A 22,048-nucleotide genomic window follows, 5' to 3' on the forward strand; every position below is an offset into this window, starting at 1 on the left:
ATTCAGCTTTTGAAGCATTAGAAATGAAACCTCATATCTTATACAAAGACTGAACACTAGATGGAGTCAGAGAATGACGGCTCTTTACTGTCTGTTGCCTCAGTTAGCCCTTTTATATATAGGTCAATTCTTATGAACAAACTCAGAGACTATAGTTCTAGTTTTATATATGATAATTTATTTAGCTTAAGAAGTAGGATAATTTGCTCAACAAATAAAGAAACACTTCAGTTTATCACAAACATTCAAAATCAACACATCTGGAGATACATGGTTTTAACTGGACAGGAAGGAGAAGAAAAACTGTCATCTGAAAAGTAGCTTAAGCTGTCAGACAAATGTAGTGCAACAAGAAGGTACAACAATAGTTTCAATTAAGTGTATTCGAGGTATACATCAGCATATAATTTAAAAAAAACCCAAGTAGGACAAGTGCAATAAATTTGTCCTTTCGTCCAGTACTCAGAAAATGTACTTGGTTACATTCCACAACTGTAGTTAGGAGCAATAGAGACGACTTCATTTATATAAAGAAAATAATATATATAAATATATATTTGTTATTTCAGCGATGGACTCAGCTTACAGCTTACAACAGTCTTACAGCTGTCTGCTGTGTCTGTGCTGGTTCAAGCTTCCTATATCTACATCATCAGTGTCACATCTAACAGGTAGAGTAGACACAAAGTATAAAAGAGCCTGAAGGGATAATGTCATGTAAGCCAACATGAATATGATGATGATAAGCCAAAACAAAAAGCAGAAGATATACTGACATTTACAAACAATACTAGATGAGTATGTAACTTTAATTTTAATGTAAAGAAGGGGCTTTTTGCTGTGATGTTTGACTATAGGGATCTTTTATATATACATTCATCTTCTCAGCCATTGTGTATGAATGATACAGCGTACCATGCTTCCTTTTTATTAATCATTAACTTTAAAGCCCTGACTCACAACTGAGCTTTACTCCCGCAGGCACACAACCTGCCATCATCTTTTATACCAGTCAATTTGTTTAGCTGCTTCCATTTTGTCTATTTGCTCAGCCTGTCTTTTCTGTGTTGCTCCTCAAGGTCTGGGTCTTTCATTTTGGTGTTTTGGAGGGATTTTTGACAATTTTTAATTAATTCTCGAATGGTGAAATGATTAAATTGAGCAGCAAATCTATTACATAACAATATACCCAAAAGTTGCAGCAACAGCTTCTGGTTAAAAGAGGTTTAAAGTCCCTGAAACCTGCCTTTCAAATCTTCTATATCATTAAATATGAGTTACTAAATAAATTCAAATTTAATATTTTGAGAAAACTTTTTTTTAGTTATGTTAAACACACAAACTGAAACAAACGGCACAAATAGAAACAATTAAAAACGAATAATAAAACTCTTTTTACATGAACACACCGTTTCTAACGTAAACAAGCTGATTAGTAAAACACATTTTGAAACTGTAAAAATATTCAGTATTTGCCCTGAAATGGCTCATTTTTATTTATTTGATCATAAATAACCATCAGCTGGTAGCAAAGCTTCACAGTCTTGATGTAACATTTTCTTCAGCAGAAATACACAGCCTTATTTCTGGATGAATGTTAATGTTCACAATGTAGTAAAACAGTTCATAGACTATCTTTTAATCCCCAGTGGAGAACTCTCTTCAAGTGGCTCCAACTCTCTTTGATTAAATTATAAATACAACATTATAAACCTCTGCTTGCACTGTCTGTTCACATTACTTCACCGAATTTCCTCCATTTTCTATTTTTTTTTTCATTAGATTCTGTTCTTCAGGCTCTTCTCTGCAAACAAAATTGAAGGAAATTAAATGCTGTAACACAACAAGCTTAAACTCAAATCTAGTACTACTTTTTATGTCTTTAGTATAAATAATCATCACAAGTGTGTCAACTTATTTATTTCATCTTTTTACCTGAGATAAGGTAGATTGACACTGATTTGCTGATTATGACAGAAAAGAATAAAGCGTTATTGTTGCACCAAGGCAGGTTATACTTACTCAGAGTTTTGATCGCTTGGTGGTTGTATGTATGTATTCTTCCTTTTATATACATAGAATACCACCAGGCCACCTACCACAATGGCTAATATCACCCAAACTGCAATGGCTGCACTGCAATGATCCCCTCCTATTTGTGCAGTAGTTGAACAGTCTGAAATTGAAAAACAGTTTGTTAATTTATTTTTCTACAAAGCAAACTTACCTTATCTCTGGAATTTGATCTTACCTTCAATAATATTTACAATAGTGTTTGTTACGTATGTCTCCTCATCATCACTGAGCTCACAGGTGTATGTTCCCTCCTGATCTGAAGATAAGTGTTGTAGCTTGAGGGTGCTTGACTCACTCTTCACCTGCTGCCTCCACTCCTCTGAGATTGTGTTGGCTCTGGTCTGGTTCAGGATGATCTGACTGTGGTTGAACCTCCAGATGAGAAATGTTAGTAGAGTTTTTATGGACGTGCAGGGGATTGTTGTTTCAGTGCTGCAAGCACTAACAGAAACTAGAAACACAGAAACGCATACAAATAAAAAATAAGTGATAAATCATCTTGCATTTCTGATCAGATTCTGTTTCCACTTTCAATTACTCTTCACAGAAACACTTACTTGTCTTAAACAAAGTGGCTCTCCTCTTGTTCCTGCGAGTGCTGATGGTGCAGCTGTAGTCCAGATCTTTATCTGAAACTATCAGAGAACTGTTGATGTTGTAGAGCTGCTGTTCAGTCTGATGGACTGTGGTTTTGGTCCGTAGGGTCACGTTGGATGGAGGGTTGGTGGTCCAGGTGAGCTGAGGCTCAGGGTAGATCCCCTCTGAGCTGCAGGTGATCCTGGTTTCTACCTGCTGAATGTCGACTTTACGGACTGGAGCTGCAGGAAAAGAGGAAAATGCTTGATATGAAAATCTTCTCAGCTGGCTAAACTTCAGTTCCTGTTGTTTCAGTGTCTGTCACTGCTACAGTTAAATACAGTTAGTTTTCTTTTATTTATTTTAAACAAAGCAAAGGTGTAGTGTGTCTACAGGGAGGTCCTGAATTTTTCTTGAAGAATGCGATAAAAACGCAAATTTAAAGATACCAAAATTTTTTTATTTTTTTATGAGAATAATACAGTCAAGTCACACAGGTAAATCAGCACCTCTTAAAAATTACATAAACTGAACATTTCAACGTTAATGAATGAAGATTTGTTGCATGATTGTTTGAATGCAGTAGTTTTAGCTTGTATACCTAATAAAATTGAAACTGAATCAATGTATAAAACAGATTTGTTTCTCATACCGTCCACATTCAGGTTTACGTATAACTCCTGATATCCAATGTTGGTGCTGGTGTAGCACCTGTGTCTGCCCTGGTCCTGAATCTTCACCCCTGTCAGCTGGAGCGAGGCGTTTCGTCTGGAGAGCTGGTCCTTGAACAGTGACGTCCTGTTTTTGAAGTTGGGGTCCTGCTTTTCAAATTGGTTTTGGTTGTTGAAGTACGAGTGGACAAGAGCGTCTCCTCTTGTCACCTGCATCCAGTGGAGGACTAAATCTTGGCCAGCCTGGAAGCTGCACGGTAAGATGCATCTCTCCATGAAAACACAGGAAACCTCAGCATCTGGAACACATACAGAGACATCCGTCTAATATCAGATCAAAGAAAATGGCAGAAACTATTGAAGTCAGCTGTCTTTGAGGATTTTATTTTGCCTGGATCAAAAAAACACACTTGAAATGCTGCAAATGGGAAGCAAGAGCAATTATATATTTAGTGACATCACTCTTTTTCTCAAGGAAGCCCTGTATTAACTATACATAAAAAAGAAAAAAGAATTGTTACTTTGTGCTATGCTACAGAGTGAATTAGTGAAAGCAAACATAAAAGTAATAACCAAGAATCTTCATTAAAACGTGTCTGCAAAATTAACTTTAAGTTTTTTTAAACCCTTTTTGACCTGTAGTCCTTTGAAGCAATTAAAAGTAAGTAGTTTTCTTTTCAAACATGTTCATAATCATACAGCCTGTCAGAAATTACTTTTGGGGTGGAGATCTGAAGTCCTAATCTTTTTGTTAGGCTTGTCATAATAACAATTTTTTATTTTTATGCTACTGATATAATGATATCAGAGCATAATAAGTACATCCTTTTCTACAGCAATGAACTTTAAAATTTTAAGAATATTAAACACTGGAATTGAAATGCTGTAAATAAATATTACAATATCCTAAATAAATAAATAAACTACAGTCAAAACAAATAAAATAGACTTACAGGCTCTGAAAAATATTATTAGCTATATTATTTTTTTATTATCAATAAAATATAAACAGCTGGAATGGCTGCTTGGGAAATATAGTTTATTTTTTGGCAATTTGTACTGCCTTTCAAACATTTGCAGCTTTACTTTAAACAAAACATAAAAAAGCACAACATGTGTTACAACACATCCACGATGATAGTGGCGTGGCTCCTTTAGGAGATAGGGCAGTCTGTGTGTGTGTGTGTATGTGCGCATGTGTGGAGGGAGTGGGTGAGAAAGAGTGAGTGGATGATTCTGGTGACAGTAAATGCAGCAAGTAGGCTCTCCATGTCCAACCGTGTTTTTTGTCCCCAGCTGAGAAAATTGGGTGGGATGGTTATGTTTTTAAAGCACTTTCAGGTTTGTTGTATTGGCAGTTTGTGTTGCCACTGTTCTCATACCGGCCGGTAGAAGTTACTGGGTTCTCCTCACCCATTCGACTGAAATCCGAGTTCCCGCACTGCTGTCAGCCGTCGGGAAACTTAGCTTCAAGTAACACAATCAGCTAACACTCTGCTTCAGCTGGCTAGTGCTCACATGTGTGTATGAGCCCCGCCTCCCACAGAGAGCAGGCTGACTGTGGTGGGGGTGGAGAATCATATTCCAGGGGTAGCCGGTGCCACCTGGTGCCACCCCCAGCCACCCAGGTGGCCAGGCCTCTGCCACACCCTTATACAGTCTATGTGCCACACTGTGACGTTGTGTGTATGAGCCCCGCCTCCCACAGAGAGCAGTCGAGCAGGCTGACTGACAGGAGAGGGAAAGAAGCAGTGCGACGGGGGAAAATGTCCATTTTATATATCGACGATACATCAATAGAGTAATTATCGTGACAGGCCTACTTTTTGTACTTCAGTTACATATTTTATTGGACTACACTCAGCTTTGTTAAGCTACAATTACTTCTTTATATTTGATTCTTGTAAAAGAAAATATTTTGTCAGGTCAAGTCCAGAATAAGTTAAAAAAAAAAACTTTTTTTAAATCTATATTTGCACATACTACAGATATTGTTTTAATTAACATTCATGCCCTTGAAAGCAGGAGTTTAGAGTATGAGCCGTGTCATGTGACGCCGTTTTGAGATAACCCACCGGCCTCCACCCCCATACAATTCAATTCTCTTCACTCAAACCACTTGTATTTCCAAAAAAAAACTTTATATCTAGTCTATATCTTAATTTCAGAGCATGATATCTTAAATTATTGGCACATGACACAACTATGTGAAAGATTTAGTTTCACTTTTGAATCTTTTTTAACCGACTTTTTCAGTTTTACTACAAATCCATAATGTATTTCTTTTCAGGTTGGAATAAGATCAGACGGGCTGTGAACGCCTCACTCACCTCCTCTGGCACAACTCAGAAAGGTCAGAACCACCACGAACACGACACACTTCAGCCCAGTCATTGTTCTGTTAGATTCTTCTGTCGACACTGTTTGTACCACAGAGAATATGAATCATCGTGCCACACCTCTCACACCATGACCATGTTCTCTGATCAGCAGTTCTGTCATAAAGTCATAAATCAAGGAAATCATTGACTCCCTGTTGAAGAATTTGGCAGCAGCCTTTTGAAGTCTTTAATATTCATAGAATTATAATAACAAAAAAAGTATAAATCATCTTTCAAAACAAAACTATCATGCCATTTTGCAGGAAAATCTGAATAAAAAGTAAAAAAACAAAAATAACAAAACATTTTAAAGAATTACAACAAATGCAATTAGTTAAGGAAAGAAAGATAAAGACAAAAAATAGTTTTCAAGACGAGATTAAAAAGAAAATAGTACGTTTTTCCACAGCTGAAGGGCGTGGTCAGACTTGTTGATTAGTTAAGATTTAAGAAGCAGTAGTAATGAGCATGTTAGAAGATCTTAAAGCTCATTGGAAGAGAGATCATAAAGGAAAGAGGCTTTTGAAACAAGCAGTAAGATGTTAAAATTCCCAAACTCACAGATAACCAGTGAAGAGACGCAAGGACTGATGTGATGTGATCGCTCTGTACCTGCTGAACAGAATAAAGATGGCCACTGAAGGAGAGATGATAACAAATCTTATCTGAAAGTGAAACAAATGATTCCAGTCTTACACCTGACCATAAATGGACAACTATGGAATATGGGCCTATTATATGGGCCTCTTCTTTTATGGTAGTAGAACTTGGCTGAACAACACATCAGTGTTACTGGGCTGACTGGGGTGAATCAGGCTGCTATTTTACTGTGTAGTGAATATAGTTGTTAAGGGACTTTTAAGATAAGATGATATTGGCGTGTCCCCAGCTCCATGTCTCCGGTGTCCGTAGAGCTGGTCGGTGTCGGCAAAAGGGCCTTTCTGTGTGGAGTTTGCATGTTCTCCCCGTGTCCCCTGAGGATCCCCTTACAGGGACCTCTCACAAAAACATGCATTGATCCTGGTCGCTATAGAGCCTCCCTCTGGTCGGTCGGGGCGCCTGACGGGGGGGAGAGGAACCGGTGAGAATAACGTGATCCTCCCACGCGCTACGTCCCACTGGGGAATCTCCCCCTGTCAGGTGTCAAGAAGCGGTCCGCAACTCCACATGTATCGGAGGAAGCATGTGCTCAGTTCAGGACAAACTGGGTGATAAAATGGGTGACAAAAATCGTGGAAAAAAAAAAAAAAAAAATGATAAGATGATATAAAATATACTTTAATCTGAGCTTTAATAAAAATATCTATGTAATACCTGACCTTAACTTAGCTATGAAGACATACAGTTAAAAAGCAGCATTTCATTTAATAGGAAATTAGTGCATGAACAGTTCATTCTCCCTTCACATGTGCAGCAAACACTGTCCGAGCCAAAGGATGACATGCTTTCAAATTTTGATCATATTCTTCCAGTGAATATATTTTATTTTTCTGTGATATGTTTGGGGAATCAGCAGATAGTCTCCTGAATCAAAGTTTATAACTTCTTATCACTGCTTTATAACTAGCTGTCACCATGTTGACTGTAGCTTGATTTATCATGCTAATTTAGGAGTATTACCAAATACATATCCATTCTTTGTAAAGCATTTTACTTTATTAATTAGTTGTTTACTTTGAATTGGGAACTCTTGGCACTTTTAGGTAGAATAAAAAATAGGGGTATTTTCTCAGGCTGTTTTTACCATGACAGGACATCATCCATTAATTAGTCAAATAAATCTGTATTTATTTGACTAATTAATGGATTATGTCCTGTCATGGTAAAAACAGCCTGAGAAAATATCCTTATTTTTATTCTTTAGTTTATTCCCGTTTTCCCTAACGCTAGAAAAGTAAAATACAAAACCTTCTGAAACCCAGATTAATAAAATCATACATTTATTGCCATCAACCTGAAAATCTTTTCAATGAAATACAAAATGGATATTAACACAGATTTAATAAAAAGTTTTTATATACATATAAATACATAAAGGGCAGCTTCATGTCATGTCTATTGATTAAAGTACACACACACACACACACACACACACACACACAACTGCTGCAGTTATATTCAAACAAGATGTCTTTATTTGTTTTGTAGTGTTTTTGAGAATCTGCTGCTTGTGTTGCAGACTTTTATCACCAGAAGGCGTCACTAAAGATCACCTCTGGATGCTGCAGCAGATAATAAAACTTTCATCCAGAAGAGGTCAGTAAAACAACGTCTGCTCCAGTGCCTGATGTGGATTTTTCTTTTTTACTTTACATATAGTACAAAAAGACAAGTGGTATCAAAAATAAGGCACATGACAGTTAAATTCATCTGAAACAATTAATAAAATCAATACACACAGGTCGTCTGTACATAAAAGAGAAATAAAAACACACACTGCATCAATCATGCAACAATCAGGTGATGATAAATAAAAAAAATCTTCTAGGAGCTTAAATATTAGTACAAAATTACAAGGCTATCAATTTAACAGTTGGTGGGATATTTTTCTCTGAATGAGCTCCAGTTTACAAAACATTTAACACAAGTACAAACACTGAGACGTCACGACAACAATGCAGTAGTGTTTTTCTCTCAGATTTAAAGATGTCATGTAAGTTTTCTGCATTCAAATAACGAGTAGTCACCTGATACATTTTGTTGAGTTGAACACTGACAATATTTCAAACGTTTTCAACAATTTTCAAGCTCAGAGAAATCTGTAATTTTAATCAAGATAAGGTTTTGATTTTGTCGTCTGATCCCCTTTGTGCAGGCAAGAAGACAGACTTTTTCTACTTGTAGATTAGATTTTAGGTTGTTTTTACTCTGTATTTCTGGGATTTGAGTCATCTGGAGGTCTGGATTAGAGATGTTAATATTTAATTATTTTCTGACAGATAGATGACTCTCATTAACCAATTAATGAGCATGCACCGCCAACATTAGGATGTACTACAGTAGAAACAGCTGATAGTGATCATATATGTCCAGGTCAGTTTAATCACTATAAGCAGATCATTATTGTAACTTTTTTTGGTTGTTTTCCTAATTCTCATGCAGATTACCGTCTCATGGCCATTATTATATATATAACATGAATAAAAAGTAATGATACAGATAGCTTTAGTCTTTAGTGTCTCGCTGCTAATTCTTCTGCCTGTTTCCTCACCGAGGGTCCGGCTCTGTGTCCCTGCAGCGAGGCAGTACGTGCTGATATCGGCCCCCGGAGCTCCTCACTGACCCGCCGGCTGGTGAGTGAACATTATTAATCTACTTCATGAAAGCTGCTGCACCTCGTTGGCTTGTTTCTGGCAGTTTGTCACAGCTTTGAGGAGCTGTCATAGTTTTAGTGAGCATCCAGCAGCATGTAGAGCTGACAGTGTTACTGTGAGGCAAAGTTAGTACCTTAGTGTTTTACATTAGTACAGGTGCATCTCAATACATTAGAACATGATGGAAAAGTCCATTTCCAGTAGTTCAAGTCAAACAGCCCCAACCAAGTATTGAGTCATATGACGCTTGCGGGTAAAAATGACAAAATATTTTATCGGAAGTGCCTTTCGTTTAGACGGTGACGGCGTTTTTGGGGGCTTAAAAACGCAAACATCTGAAACCACCCTCCAAAGGAGAAAAGTTAAATACACTCCTCCGTAGCGTGTCCGTCTACACGCCAAGACGCAAAACTCTGCTCAGATCTGCTCACGTCACGTATGTGTTTACGTCACATACATGCTCCAGTACAGGAAAATAAACAAACGTGGGATTATTTCCATGCGTCGGACCTTCAAGCTGCTCTGGCAGCTCTAATAAACTTACAGGAGTCTTTCCACCAAATGTACAGGATATGTAGAGATAGTATTAGTGAACAGAGAAGGATCTGTAATTACCTCCATCACATTTTGGATGCAGCAATTCGTCGGAGGCGAGCCAGACGGCTTTGGACGAGACCTGGGAGATCTAGAGATGGTGGAGAACTTTGTGGAAGGAGTAGCTGATGAAGAATGCTGGTGTGAAAACTTCCACATGCCCAAAGATGCTCTTATCGCTTTAAGTGATGCCGCCTGGCTGCATACAATCCAATTCCACACACTTTAGCGTTACCGTATGCAGCAGATTTCTTCCAGAAAATGATCGTCTAAACGAGGAATAAAAAGTGAAGACGCGACGCCACTTTTGCGTCTTCTGTTCAGACCGTCATCATGTAAACGTAGCCTTAGTGAGCATCCAGCAGCATGTAGAGCTGACAGTCTTACTGTGAGGCAAAGTTAGTACCTTAGTGTTTTACATTAGTACAGCTGCATCTCAATACATTAGAACATGATGGAAAAGTCCATTTCCAGTTCAAGTCAAACAGCCCCAACCAAGTATTGAGTCATATAGATGGACATACTTTTCAGAGGCCAACATTTCCATATTAAACATAATTTTTAAAATTGGTCTTTTGTAATATTCAAATTTTTTAAGACACTGAATTTTAGGTCTTCATTAAATGAAAGCCATAATCATTATAATTAGAAGATATTAAATAAATGAAGCCATGAAATGTTTAATTCTGTGTGTAATGGATCTATATAATGTGTTATTTCCACTTTTTTAATTGAATTACTGACATAAATTAACTTTCTATGATATTCTAATTTATTGAGATGCAGCTGTATGTTTAAATCTCTGAAGTGCACAGCAGCTCCTCGTTCAGTAGAGAAATGTGAAAACACCTCTCTAGTGACAAACAGTTAAAGTCAGTATAGTCAAGGTCAGCTCAGACACTTTAGAGGATCTAAACACACTCTAAGTCCTTTCAGCATCCATCACTTATCTGACTTGTGCTTTTTATAGACAAAGCAGAACAGCTTCTTGTCTCAATGTGAGTCACTTTATCCGTCTGGGTTTTAACATGTTGTCTGAGCGTGGAGCACGAGGATGTGAGCTAGAAGAGGAACAGCGTTTCACACCAAAAATATAAATATAAAAGCATCCTGTTGCCCAGGAAACAAACGTAGTGCAGAGCCTTAAAGTCAAAGTGCCTTTGTCCTTCATTTATCAGTTCTGATAAAGATGTTTGCAGAACTTATTTAAACAGAAACTGAAAGTCTTTTTCTTTCACGTAACCACTGCAACTTTAGTTGAGCAGAAAACAAAACTTGGTTCAGCCACAAACTTTTCTTCAGGTTTCCAGTGTAGAAAAAATGACAAAAAAGTAAATCCTCTCCTTAGATCCTGGAGCACATCGTCATGTTCACATTAGTGCGTCTGTGTGTTATTTATTCCTTCATTCCCCGGTGCAGCTACATTCGTCTCCAGCTCTGTTTGTGGATAAACTTCTGCATGTGTTCAGTTACTGTCGATGTTATGCTGTTATGTCATTCTGCAAAACAAAATTGGAACAAAATTCAGTCCTGGACAATTTCCTGTTTATTCTTCTTCATTATTAACAACTTAAAAAGAGAAAATAGCATTGTTCTTGTTAATTCATTATATCACATCAGTGTTTCATTCTCTCTCATATCATATCATTGCAGACATAAGGATATTTATTTATTTATTTTTTAATTATTGTTTATTTTTAATATGTTGTTTAATATGTTGCTACCTGATAACTAAATAGAGAAAAAACACCTCCTCCATTAAATACATTGTCAAAAAACATGCCGCTTTACAAATTAGCAGTTAATTTCAAGCTGAAATTCATCCCAGCGGAAAGGTTTAATTTATTATTTAACTGCAAGATAATTGGTGCAAATGTGAAGTCAACTTAACCACAGAAGATGTAATTAAATGGCTTCAGTATTCTCATTTACTGCAGCTGTGTTATTATAGCAGAATACTTACCTCAAGTTTTCAACTTCTTGCAGTGTGCCGTTTTCTTTATGTGTTTCTTTCTGTGTCCAAAAGATATCAATATAAGTACAAACTACAACACACAATAATTTAATTAGTGGAGACAGAAGTATTATTAGTATTTACCTTTTTGCGAGTACGAGGTTTATATATTTTGAAGTAGAGTAGTACAAGGACTACAGCCACAAGGAGGAGTAAAAAAACAACCACTCCAACTGCAATGGCTATAGTATCAGAAGTGCCTGAAACATAAAAACAGTCAGCAAATTATTCTTTCTTTCAACCAAACAACTACTGTCGCATCGAGCTGTAATGTGAGCCTCTACAATTGGCATATTGCTGGTCAAAAAAGTGTTTTTGACTCTATTAACTCTATTAGAAAATATATAACATTAGTTTAATTTGTATGCATTTAATGAAACCTTTTCCACTGAAGTGAATCAACCAAAAAAAATAAAAAATAGCGCCTACTGCAGTTAGTCAGGCTGCATCAACAGAAGATCAAAGATTTGACCAGAGTGCATTAAGAAACATTTAAATAAAAGCATGTTCACTTGGTGTGTAGACTACATCAATACAGGAGCATTATTTATTACCAGATAGTGAAATGTATTAGAGCTAATTTTTTATTATTTTATGCCGTTAACTCCAACCAACTAAAATGTACCAACATTAACCACTCACTATGATTACTCAGTGATGAAAGAGGTACTCTGATATTCAACGTATAGTAACTGCTAATACCACAGGTAGTAAAGGTCCTGCATTCAGATGTTTACCAGAGTAAAAGTACAAAAGAATTAGTATTAATATATCCATAAAGTACCAAAATTATAAGTACTCATAATGCACAACGGCCCATTACACTATCATGTTATAAAATTGGATTATAGTTATTGATACATTAATGTGTTCATCAGTTTAACGTTGCAGACAGTGAAGGAAGAGCTTTATCCTGCTGAGTAGTTTAATTTATAATAAAACATCAAAATGTTTAATTCTGCAAAATACCTGAAGATAAAAACTATAAATATAAAGTAGAAGAAAATGGAAAAAGTCCAGTAATATACAAGTACCCAGTACTTGGGTCTTTATGAGATGCAGTCTCAGTTATTTTCTGCTCAAACTACCAAGATAAAAGGCTTCGAGGTAGACGGAGAACCAAGTGGTGAAATATGAAGTAGAAGAAACTACAGCTACCTCAAAATTGTACTGTTTGTGAGTAGTTGTACATTTACAGTATTAAATTACATTGCAACATTGCTCATCTGTGTCATTTATTTGTATCGGTAATAATGTTTGATTTGTTGCTGTTCGGTTGTGCAGGATGTTTATGTTTATGACTTCATGAGGCAGGCTTGAGCAGGTTGAATAACTAAACTCTCTGGAAACAGTTTCCAAACTGTCTGGTTTAAAGTATTTACACTTACAGATATTATGAAGTGTTGACAGTGGCTGTTTATAGAGGTTGAGAGTTCCTCACCTTGACTTTCCGCTATTGTCAGAATGGTGTTTGTTACGTATGTTCCCTCCTCATTTTGGAGCTCACAGGTGTAAATCCCCTTCTGATTTGAAGATAAGTGCTGCAGTATGAGGCTGCCTGAGTCAGACACATCCTTCACCTTCTGACTCCACTCCTCTGTTACTGTGTCAGCGTTACTGGTTCTGGTCAGGATGAGTTGGCTGTCATTGAACCTCCAGATGAGGTTTTTTTGTGGAGTTTTTATGGAGGTGCAGGGAATTGTAGTTTCTGTGTTCAAACCACTGATATTAGCTGAAATGATACAACATGAAAACATACATTAAAATAAAAAGACTGGATACAATATCTGGCGTTTCTGATCAGAATGTGATTCAGGATTAAGTCAAGTCAAATTTCCTTATAAAGCACATTTAAAAACAACAAGCTCAAGGAAGAATGTAATTGATAATTCTGTATTTCCACCAAGAAGAAACTGGAGATCCTGTGGGAACAAATATCTGCTGAGAATACTATTGGTAGTCTGTAAGGAATCTATAACCAAGAAATTACTTAAAAAAAACAGATTGACTTGGTATATAATATTTATGTAATGGAGAGAATGAATTTCAATTTGAGAACCCAGAAAGACACATGTATTGACAACTGGACAAAATGGTCAACACATGTCTCAAACTTTAGATCTGTTTTTTGTGAATGAGCACCAGAAACACACTCCAGTATGCTTGAAAGGTCTCCCTGTTCATGTGGTGTCAATATTGTTTAAGTTGTTTTGTTCATTAAGCCTCTAAAAGTTAATAATTAAATAATTACAAAAAGTAAAAACAGCATATTGATGACCAAAGTGCTGTGCAGACCAGAGCAGCTAGTTCAAGTTCACAAAAAAAAGAAACATGATAAAACACAATACAAAGAGACAAATGAAGGAATCACAGGCTAAATCTAAGTCATTCACACTCAAACGCCAGAGAATAAAAGTATGTTTTGAAACTGGACTTAAAAGAGTCAATGGAGGGGCAGATGTGATAGGGAGGTGGAAGCGTTTCCCCCTGAGTTTAAGTTTAGATATCAGGATAGACAGGAGCCCAAAGTCAGCTGACCTGAGTGACCTGGAGGAAGAATAAGGGGTTAAAGTGCTGTGATATAGGAGGAGGGCCACCCATTTAGGAAAAGCTCAAAATCAACCCTGAAGCAGATTGGTAGCCAGTCAAGAGAGGGCAGAACCGGATTGTTATTGTTCCTCGTCTGGGTACTCGTCTAGAGTCTGGCTGCGGCGTCCTGGACTAGTTAAATGCAGGCAGGGACGACTGACTAATCCTGGTATACAGGGAGTTGCAGTTGTCCAAACAGAAGGACATAAAAGCGTGAATTACTGTCTCAAGATGTGTGAATGAGAGAAACAGTGTGATTTTGGTGGCAGCTGGAAGAAGCATTAACCTGTTTGTTGATCTTTAGCGCAAATTCCAACTTTTCCACCAAGGTTTTTTTTGGTGTGGGGTTTAACAAGGATGGAAAAAGTTTCCATAACTGTAGATGGTCATTTTTATATAATCAGAATCCCAGAAACACTTACTTTGTTTAAACAAAGTGGCTCTTTTCTTGTGTCTGACAGTGCTGATGGTGCAGATGTAGTCCAGATCTTTATCTGAAACTATCAGAGAACTGCTGATGGTGTAGAGCTGTTCAGTCGGAGGGACTGTGGTTACAGGCTGGAGGGTCACGTTGGATGGAGGGTTGGTGGTCCAGGTGAGCTGAGGTTTAGGGTAGATCCCCTCTGAGCTGCAGGTGATCCTGGTTTCTACCTGCTGAATGTTGATTTTATTGACCGGCGCTGCAAAGAAAGGGGGAGAAAGAGTATTCACTTTAAAGGAACATGTTTTTGATGATATGGGAGACTTTGGCTGTCTCTGCTGTGTTATTTCTACCTGGATTGACCTGCGAATTGAACTGTATAAACCAGGGGTGTCAAACTCAAATACACAATGGGCCAAAATTTAAAACTTGAATAAAATCGCGGGCCAACATTGAACAAATAAACCTTTTAATATATACCAAACATGTTTTGCTTTAACATTAAATATGGAACCAGCAACGCTTATAAACATACAATATATAATAATATAACTAAATAGTGCAGACATGCAAAATCAAATTTCAAATAAAAAACACATCATTGTCATTAATTTATTAAATAAAAATTAAATAAAAATCGTATGCCCCTTTTCTATTTGCATCCTACCGATTGAAATATCAAAATAAACTTTTTCAACAGGTTAATAAATTCTGCCTTTCTTTTCGCCATTTTTGGGAAGGGGTAGCTCGGAGACAGCTCTAGCTTGAGGTTGCTATGACGACTGTCTCTGAGGAGCGCGTTTCTGGGTCCTGTCCTGATTGACGCGCCAAAACAACAGCAGGGCATTGTGGGATTTGTAGTATTAGCGGTAAATGCGCCGTATAATACCGGCGGGTCAGCTTTTATAGTACAATAATAATATAATAATTTGGTATTGTCTCGCGGGCCAAATAAAATTACACTGGGCCAGAGTTTGACACCCCTGGTATAAACCAACTTTCCAAGGACTTTCTGTTTTTTTTGTGATACGTTTTGTCTCAAGTATAATTCCTTCCCTTCTTTCTATTTATTTTGTCTCCCTCAAGAACTATGAGGACCTTGAAGCAGGACTTTTATGGTAAAGTGACATTTCCACCATCAAACCTTTCACAGCAAAATAATCCCCCATTCCTTGAATTGTTTATTTCCAAATTGAGTGGATTAAATAGCTTGTGTGAGCATAAAAATGAGCGGAGAGCAGAAAAGGATTTATAATTCGGCACCATAAATTCTTGACCAAATGAGAGTGCAGTAATTAATTGCACTTTAGCCTCTTCCTACTGGCTGACAAATTAGATAACACACAGCTTTTTTATTACTTTATATCAAGTCCAAAGAGTACTTTCTATGTTTTATACATAGTAATTAAAGGGAGCGTCCCAGTGTGGTTTTTCCATGATGGCTCTCAATGCTTATTATTTCCTCAGTTCTTCCAAACAAGACAGAAATGCAGCATGTATCAACTTTTGTTTCTACCAAGAGTTGGACACCTCATAACTTTCTCTTAAAACGTCTTTGACACAGACAGCTTTAGTTTAGGCTCTCATGAAACTGTGAGAAATGGTTTACTATGCAGCCATGCTTATCTACTAGTTGACCTTTGTTGTTGCACATTCTTGCATGACTATCAGTCTTCTTCCTGGGAGTTACATGTTATCAGTCAGGTGTTTGTGCTGCAACCAAGAGAGCTGAACACACTGAAACCTGTGAAAACCAAGCAAGATTTACCGTGTAATGTCCTGCATTTACTTCCAAAAATCCTGTAGTTTTCCTTTAAGTTTACCTGCTGCTTTAAAATGTGTGATCACTCAAGTTCACTGAAAAAAGACTTGAAGTGAGTGCAGTCTTAAGTGTGTGTTCAAACGTCACTGAGTGTGTGAGCAAAAAAAAAAAAGGCAGTGCACTAAACCAACAGCACACTTATCGCCCTCCACTTTTGATACACAAGTACAATGAAAGTTTTTACAGTACCGCTTGGTATCAATTTAATTGGGGCTATGACAGGAATGCCATCCCCCTTGTTAACCTGCCCCCCCCCCCCCCCCCCCCCCTCTCCGTCCCCTTTTAGCCTAACGAGTGTTTGGGCAGAATATGTCAGTCTCGTCTGTCTGGCTCCTTGATCTTTTATCTGAAGGAGGTTTTTGCAAGTTAAAATCTATGGCAGCAAAATATCATTAGTCTAACTGTGCTGTGTATTTATAAATCCATAGCACTGTCCATGTAATAGTAATACCTTTTTCTCTCCCTTCTGTCAATTTGTCTTGGATTAGTGATATTTCATTTAACCATACACTATAAATACGCAATTTTATACTATTTTCTAGCCTATTGAGCAACGTGTATCCTAGAAGTATCCTAGAAACACACCATGACTACATTCAGGTAGATGGTTCTGCAACAATATCCTTTGGGAGTTGTACATGGGTGTGTATTTTGGTTGGTGGTGTGGAGGCAGGGAAGTGCTCCCCCTAGGCCATCCCATTAATTAAAAATAAACAAATTCACAGACCAGCAGCAGGGCAAACCTTAAAAGTCTTCTTATGTAGCCAGGTCCTGCAGTCAACTGATTGGATCAACAAACCGTTTATATTGCTGAACTGGAACCAAGTGTAAGCCCTTTTTTGTTAGGTTCAGCTTGAGTACTTTGAGGCAACTCCTTCACCTCTTTTTCAAGAAGAATTTGCAGTGTAGCACTTGTGTCTTAACAGATATCTGCTAGTATTGTACTTTTGGTTCTAAACTCCTGTGTAATGTCTGAATCGACGACCACATGTCAATACAATTTGAATGTATATTATATTAAAAAAAACTTTTGAGTTACAAAAACTCGTTTGTCAAATTCTGTAATGTTCTGTTAGAAAATGAAAGTTAACCAGTTACTGATATACAGTTATATACAGGTGCATCTCAATACATTAGAATAAGATGGAAAAGTCCATTTCCAGTAGTTCAAGTCAAACAGCCCCAACCAAGTATTGAGTCATATAGATGGACATACTTTTCAGAGGCCAACATTTCCATATTAAACATACTTTTTAAAATTGGTCTTTTGTAATATTCAATTTTTTTGAGACACTGAATTTTAGGTCTTCATTAAATGTAAGCCATAATCATTATAATTATTAGAAGAAATTAAATAAATGAAGGCATGAAATGTTTCATTCTGTGTGTGATGGATCTATATAATGTGTTATTTCCACTTTTTGAATTGAATTACTGACATAAATAAACTTTTCTATGATATTCTAATTTATTGAGATGCACCTGTATGTTTACAGGACAGAAAGCTCTGCAAGTTTATACAACCTCAGCAAACAGGAGTATTACATTTGTATTTACTGTGTGATTCTCATACCGTCCACATTTACGTCGATCATTGTCTCCTTGTTGCCAGTGATGGTGCTGGTGTAACACTTGTACATCCCCTGGTCCTGAATCTGAACCCCTGTGAGCCGGAGCGAGGCATTTCCTTTGGAGATCTGGTCTTTAAACAGCGACGTCCTACTGCTAAAGCGCTGGTTCTGGAGTCCTAACTGATCTGCGCCATGGTAATAAGAGTGGACCTGGACCTGGGGGTTCCCTTCCACCATAATCCAGTGAATGACAACTTCGGCACCAGCCTGAAAACTGCACGGTAAGATGCACATCTCCTTATAAACACAGTCCACAGCATCTGTTAAAACATCAGGGGAAGAAACGTCAGTCAAGGTTCAGTTCAGGGAAAATTACCTTAACAAACACATAAGTCGAACTCACACTAATTTATTTCAGTTTTTTAAGAAACATGAGACAGTATTGGGCAAGACAAGGACAGTAGAGGTGGAGGAGTCATTGATTTCTACTTATGTGTATAGCTGTGTGTCGTCTGCATAATAAGAACCTAAATCAAACATAAACTATAAACTATGGATGGATTAGGACCTGAAGTGGGCTTAAAGATGTCCAATAAAAATAGTATTAAAGGGGACATATTGTGCAAATTTTCAGGTTCATAATTGTATTTTGGATGTCTAATAGAACATGTTTTAATTTTGTACCTGAAATACTCATTTTAAGCGCCTGCCTCTTAAAAAAGCTGTGTCAGCTCTAATTGGTCAGCATTGACTGTAACAGCACTGAAGCTGCATTTTCTACCTTATATTGTGACATTGCAAACTTTAAGGAAGTCTTGACGGCTCCTTGAACATTTTGATACTTTCACAGTTTTTATACAGCCCTGTACATCGGCACGAAACCTCACCTTTTACCATGTGAGACCTTTAATAATTAGAATGGCTTCTAGTGACATATACAGTGCTCAGCATAAATGAGTACACCCCCTTTGAAAAGTAACATTTTAAACAATATCTCTATGAACACAAATACAATTTCCAAAATGTTGACAAGACCAAGTTAATATAACATCTGTTTAACTTATAACATGAAAGTAAGGTTAATAATATAACTTTTCATTCATAATTTTCAGTTTTACTCAAATTAGGGTGATGCAAAAATGAGTACACCCCACTGAAAGTCTCGGGAGCAAAGCTAAGTTTTAGACTACAAATGTCTAATTTAACAATAATCGACCCCAGGTGAGTCTAATTATTCATTACACAGGTGTCCAGCAGACAGTTTACTATAAAAGGGTGTTACTTTAATAAAAACCCCTTCCCATTTCATGTTGTTAGCAATGGCACCACATGTCTCAAGACCTGAGAAGGAAAATAATTTCTTTACACCGCAAAGGTGAAGGCTACAAGAAGATAAGCAAAGCTTTACTTATCAGTCAAGAATACTGTAGCAAAAGTGGTACAAAAATGTAAAAAAGATGGAACTGCAACCATCTCACAGAGACGTCCAGGCCGTCCGCAGAAGTTAACACCTCGACAGCAGCGTCTTCTGATGAGAAGGGTCCAAGAAAATCAGCATGCAAGTTCATTGCAGTTATCTAAGGAAGTAGAAAGCCAAACTGGGGTGACTGTCTCTGGTGACACAATACGCCGTACACTGCAGAGGAATGGCATGCATGGGTGCCGTCCACGAAGGAAGCCTCTCCTAAAGCCCAGGCACAAAAAAGCCCCCCTAGAGTTTACCAGGACCATCAGGGCCGGGTCTAGGCAGGGGCAAGAGGGGGCCTGGCCCCCTCAAATAAATGTTGTGCCCCCTCAAACTAAATCCCCCAAAATATATTATATTTCATATGTTTTTATTATCTCATGCCTCTCTCCTCCGCTCCACTTCTTAATGTCTTAATGTCTTGCTTGCCCCTCAAATATAAAATATATCAAGTTGTTTCTTGTGTCATGTTTCTCGCCTCCGCTCCATCTCCCCTTTTCGCTCTGCTCAGTGTATCGGCCTGCTGCCGGCTCGCTGTGAGGGATAGCTGTCTGCCCAACTTCCAATCACCCTTCAGTATGCAAATGAGCCAGTGTCAGGTTTCTAATAGCAGCTTGCAGCAGTAAACTGCGAATGCGAAGCAAAGGAGCTCTGTTAAACTCGTTCATAGTGTTTTGTGTAGTGACATACTTAACCCTTGTGTTCTGTTCATATTTTTGTTACTCAGCCAGTGTTTGCGGGTCTGGTGGACCCGCTGCATTTTTTGGTTTTTTAATTCAACACAATCAAACAATTTTATGTTAAAATACTCTACAGATGTTTACTTCATCCCAATTACAAGCAATATAAACAGCATACATGATTAATATGTGCCCCTTACCTTTGTTAGATCATATTTTTGTATTAAAGTGCTACTCGTTTTTGTTTGTTTTTTTAAGAAAAATGTAATTTAAAAAAGAGAGTTGAAAACATTCAACAAATTTACAATTTTATTTTAGTTATATTAGAGATTTAACCCTTTCAGGTCATGTCAAATGTCCTGCACGAGTAATTGCCATCTGTGTTGGCTGTTTTTGCATTCTTATCACATTGGAAGCCATGCATGGTGGATCATTTCTTGGGCAAAAAGACCATTCCATTTTTTGACATCCAAATTTCTTCACTTGCTAGCTGCTGACAGGGGCTCACCACTGCTCACTGTTTGGTGCCGGGGTTGCTAGCCCTGTGGTTTGTCTTCATTTTGCAACTAGCTGATGCTAAATCTTATCATCTTCTTCAAAATCGCTGTCCGACTCTGAATTTTCAGAAATGTGATCCTCATATTCTGTATCCTCTTCCTCTACATCAACATGAAAAGCTTCTCTGGCCTCCTGTACGGAGAATCTTTTGCCCATTTTGAGCAATTGTATTGTATCAGTTGTCACTGGCAAAGCTCCATTTATTGTGCCCCAGCCCAAATTTGCAGCTAGGATAGAGTAGCCTATGTGGAAAAAAGTAATTTGTATTATAAAAATAAAAAAATAATAGTAATAATAAAAAAAAAAAATAATAGTAATAGTAATTTGTATTATAAAAATAAAAAAATACAAAAAATACAAAAAAAAAAATACAAAAACATCCTCCTGAGGGATTGCCACCTTATCGTGGTCAGGAGGTTTGAGTGCCTCAGTGACCCTAAGGGCTAACCCAACAGAAGCTAGTCTTCATAGGGACACCCAAGTTGGGCAGGTCTTAGGGTAGAGGCCTGACAAAGTGCAGTCAGTTTAGGTTGAGGGTAGGACATACAACTAACAGCAACCCAAGTTCATATATGGTTAGTGTAACAACAATAACTACAATAAAATAAGTGTGTTAAGCATTTGAGACCACAGTACTTTACAAGGCAGTTGTTCAGTGTACCTGCATCCGAGTGAGTGAATTTGTCAGTTAGACATGGTAAAAGGTGCTGGAGCACAATGCCCCCTCAAGATTTGTGGCTGCCCCCTCATACATGCCTGTCTAGACCCGGCCCTGAGGACCATGCTGACGAAGATGAAGACTACTGGGACTCTGGACTCTGGAGTGATGAGACCAAAATAAATGTTTTTGGAACTGATGGCTTCAAAACTGTGTGGCGTCGTAAAGGTGAGGATTACAGAGAAAAATGCATGGTGCCTACAGTGAAACATGGTGGTGGCAGTGTCCTTATGTGGGGTTGCATGAGTGCTGTTGGTGTGGGGGGCTGCATTTCATTGATGGCATCATGAATTCACAGATGTTTGCTCTATACTGAAGGAGAAGATGCTACCATCACTCTGTGCTCTTGGTCGTCGTGCACTTTTCCGACATGACAATGACTCGAAACACACATCTAAAGGCCACTGTTGGATTTCTGAAGAAGAACAGGGTGAAAGTGATTCAGGGGCCAAGTATGTCTCCTGATCTGAACCCATTGAACACCTATGGGGAATTCTGAAGAGACAAGTTGAGCATCACTCTCCATCCAGTCTCTAACAGAGGCCATTCTTGAGGAATGAAAAAAGATCAATGGAGCAAAATGTTGTGAACTTGTTCA

The 22,048-nt window shown here is 37.7% G+C and overlaps 1 protein-coding gene across 1 annotated transcript in view; it reads left to right on the top strand.

Annotated features, from left to right (window-relative positions):
- The first annotated feature begins 3,483 nt into the window (after positions 1–3,483).
- LOC131962057 (gamma-aminobutyric acid receptor subunit rho-3-like) overlaps positions 3,484–22,048 on the top strand; it is an 87,387-nt gene continuing 68,822 nt past the window's right edge. Inside the window, exons 1-5 of the mRNA XM_059327012.1 lie at positions 3,484–3,580; positions 5,614–5,676; positions 7,884–7,960; positions 8,920–8,997; positions 18,071–18,310. The gene's annotated coding sequence lies outside the window, so the exon portion shown is untranslated. The remainder of the gene's footprint in view (positions 3,581–5,613; positions 5,677–7,883; positions 7,961–8,919; positions 8,998–18,070; positions 18,311–22,048) is intronic.

This window comes from Centropristis striata, chromosome 23 (assembly GCF_030273125.1).
Source record: "Centropristis striata isolate RG_2023a ecotype Rhode Island chromosome 23, C.striata_1.0, whole genome shotgun sequence".
In the NCBI taxonomy this organism is placed as follows: Eukaryota; Metazoa; Chordata; class Actinopteri; order Perciformes; family Serranidae; genus Centropristis; species Centropristis striata.